The following is a 3,252-nucleotide window of genomic DNA, read 5'->3' on the forward strand; positions in this document are numbered from 1 at the left end:
CACGTTCCTCCTGGAACTCTTTAAGGGTTCAATCTGTATCTGAGACCATCTGGAAACACAAGTGACCAACATTCAGGTCGTAACCCAAGACTGGTCATAAGTTAAACCTAAAATTTTGGTCCTAACCCAAGCTGTTAGTGTCAGACTGGGTAACTTGATGGCCCACTGTAATGTAAATCTTAGCCCCTTGGACTTAGGGGAAAAGTCCTTTCCCACCAAATATGGCAGCGCCTGTGGTTTTACTGAAGATAGACTGGGTCACTATGAGAGGCCATCGCGTCTCTTACAGCCTGGCTTGAGTGTCACTGTAGAAGACCCTTCTCCTAATCCCTTGTGGCCATGTGGCTGCCCTGAGGCTCCTTCCCTCCCTCCAGCTCCTGCACCTGCCCAGCCTGGCCAGCCGCTCCAGGGCTCTCCTCACAGGCATCTGGGGCTTTGGAGCAGAAGTCTCTCGAAACAGACACTGCTCTTCCTCCAGGGTCCCTCCTTTCTGAAGTAGGCCTGGTGTTCACGCCCCATTTCTACTTGTCGGAATTATTCTGCTATGAAATGAGCTCACATCTGAGAGGGCGTGCGTGCCAAACCTCTAGCCTGGGGGTCACCGGAAGACTGGCCCAGAGTTTCTTACTTGAGGGAGCTGATGTCCCAGGGACATCAGGACATCAGGATGTCTCCCCTCTTTTTATTTTGATATAATTTAGCACCTTCTTTTCACTCTTTTGTGAAGAAAAGAAAACAATACACAAACTATTGCAAAAGAACGCTGACAGCCTGTGTTTACGTGTTTATGTTGTGTCTGTCTCTAAGAAGCAGAAACTGCTATGTAGATTTTTGACAAAATGAGTTTTCAGTCAGTGTTGGGGGGGTATGATAATTAGAAACAAAAAGCGAGGGCAGATTCTTCCAGTATGTCTTTTATTCTCTCCCTCTCTCTCTCTTGCCAGAGACTCCCGCAGTGTCTAGTCCCCCACCTGCCCAGTGTGTGATGCAGGCCTGAGAAAAAAGTACGCTGAGAGGCAGAACTAGGAGAGAAAGCGGGGTGCCAGAACGACCAGTGCAGGTGCAACCGACAGAGGCGCTGGCCAGTCCCAGGCATTGGCTTTTATTGGCAATCAGTTGGGGTAAAGGCAAGTTAGGAATGGTCTCTATGGAAAGTAATGTAAACGTGGCTCATAAAAGAAAAGACAAAGCACTCCCGAATTAGGAATAGAATAGACAACTATATGGTTGTAATTAGAACATTGTCCTGGTCAGAGGTTTTAATTGTGGGACCGGAATTTGGGTGCAAGTGACTCTGACCTCCACTCTAGGCTTGGGCCAGACTCACGTCTATGCACAGCCAGTCGTGGGGTTCACTCTTCACAGCCTGCTTTGCATATAATCAATATTACAACAATATTACAATCTCTCTCTCCCTCTCTCTCTCTCTCTCTCTCTCTCTCTCTCGCTTTCTCGCTCTCTCTCGCTCTGACAGGACCTAGACAGGAAAACTGAGCTCTCAGATTGTCTGTGTTGGCTCTGGAAGAGTCCACCCGGAAGTCAAATAACTGCTCATTTATTCCTGCTATTCCTGGGGGCTTCCTTCCCTGCTCTGCCCTCCTCTCCCTCCCAGAGAAGGACCCCAGGGCTGCTCTGAGCCCCCCAGTATGGCCCATGGGGTGTAGGGTGTATGGACCAGGAGAGGAGAGTAAGGCAAGAGAGGAGAGAGGAACAGTGAGAGGGAATCAGTGTGAACTCTGGGCAAGGGCGATGGAAACAATGGTCCTTTTAAAAACACGTTTGAATCAGTTCCGTCTTCTGGCTGAGAGTAACAGGAGCACAACTCTGATGAGCTCGTGTCCTAACGGGGAAGGTGTCTGCTTTTTAAGTTTCCTGCTGAGACAGCAGGGATGGACCACGGGGTTCGGGGTGCACAGGGAACACACACGCTTGGGCTCACCTGCCCTCCGCCCTCTGGGTGCCGCTTCCCCAGCACCTCTCAGGCCTGGGCCCGGCCAGCGAGGAGGGAGCCTTTCCCACCAGCTCCAGTGCTGCACCCCAAGAGGGGTGCATGCCAACTCCCTGCTTTTATTCTGCTCCTGCACTAGTCCCAGTGCCCAACAGAGCCCAGCCACATTCTTCAGGTCTGATGGGTTTTCTGGTTAGAGGAACTAGAGAATTTTCACTGCTACAACCAACCGGACTTAGCTGCTGAAGCTTGGGCTGGGTTTGGCTTGCTGACTTTCCCAGAGGGGATCCAGGGCGGTCAGAGGGCCGCAGGTTGGCACAATAGAACCTTGAGCTGCAGCCCCTACACTGAGCAGATTCCAGGATGTGATCTCAGGCTGCACCTGCCCTTATCCCCGCAACACCTGAGCCCTCCCCAGCCCGGTGATTGGTTTCATTTCCCACCGAGACCCTGATCAGCATCCACGGCCCGCCTTGCGGTGCTCCTTACCCAGCGTTTGGGGGGTCATTGATGACACAACATGCACACCTGTAATCCCAGCACTGCAGAGGCGGAGGCTGGAGGACTGGGTTTGAGGCCAGCCTGGGCGACTTAACAAGGCCCAATCTCAAAAAAAGGAAAAAATTATCTTTGTCCTTGAGAAGCTTCTATCTACCCAGCCCCCAGCCCAAGGGACCTCAGAAGTCACCTCAACTCTTGCCTGGGTCAGTAACTCCCTCTGTGGACTGATGTCAGTGTCACACGGCTTCCCCTAAAGACACACAGAATTCTCCCTACCACTGAGGGCAGCGGCAAGGTCCTGAACCCATTGTGATTTAAGGGTGTGTGTCTCCCCCAGTTCCAAACCCGTGTTTAATTTAACCCTCCCATGTGATTCATCAGGAAGCTCACGCCCAGGGAGGGGAGGACTTATCCAGGGTCCCCCTATTACTTACGGGCTAAGCAAGCCCCAGAGGCCAGAACTGGCTCTGTCATTGACTGGAAAGAAGCTGGGAGAAGACTGTGCTGGGCAGTTGCGCCAGCTGCCACACCCGGGGCTGCCACACCTGCAGCCCCCCCTCTCCAGAGTGGGGTTCCCCGAACAGTGGCTCTGACCCGGCCACCTGGACATGGGGGGAATGTTCTGGCGGGAGCAGGATGTGTTTTCCCGTACAATCATTTGCCTCATTGGGTGATTTGCAAACTGGTGGGGACACAAATGTCATTCCCTGCCCATTTCCTCCCTAAAGAAAAGGATTCCCATCACATCACAGCTTTCTCCTCAGAGAGGAGGCATTTGGGGCACCTGCCCAGCGCTGGGGGTG

This window comes from Fukomys damarensis, unplaced genomic scaffold, assembly GCF_012274545.1.
Source record: "Fukomys damarensis isolate Sample0158 unplaced genomic scaffold, DMR_v1.0_HiC HiC_scaffold_2, whole genome shotgun sequence".
NCBI lineage: Eukaryota > Metazoa > Chordata > Mammalia > Rodentia > Bathyergidae > Fukomys > Fukomys damarensis.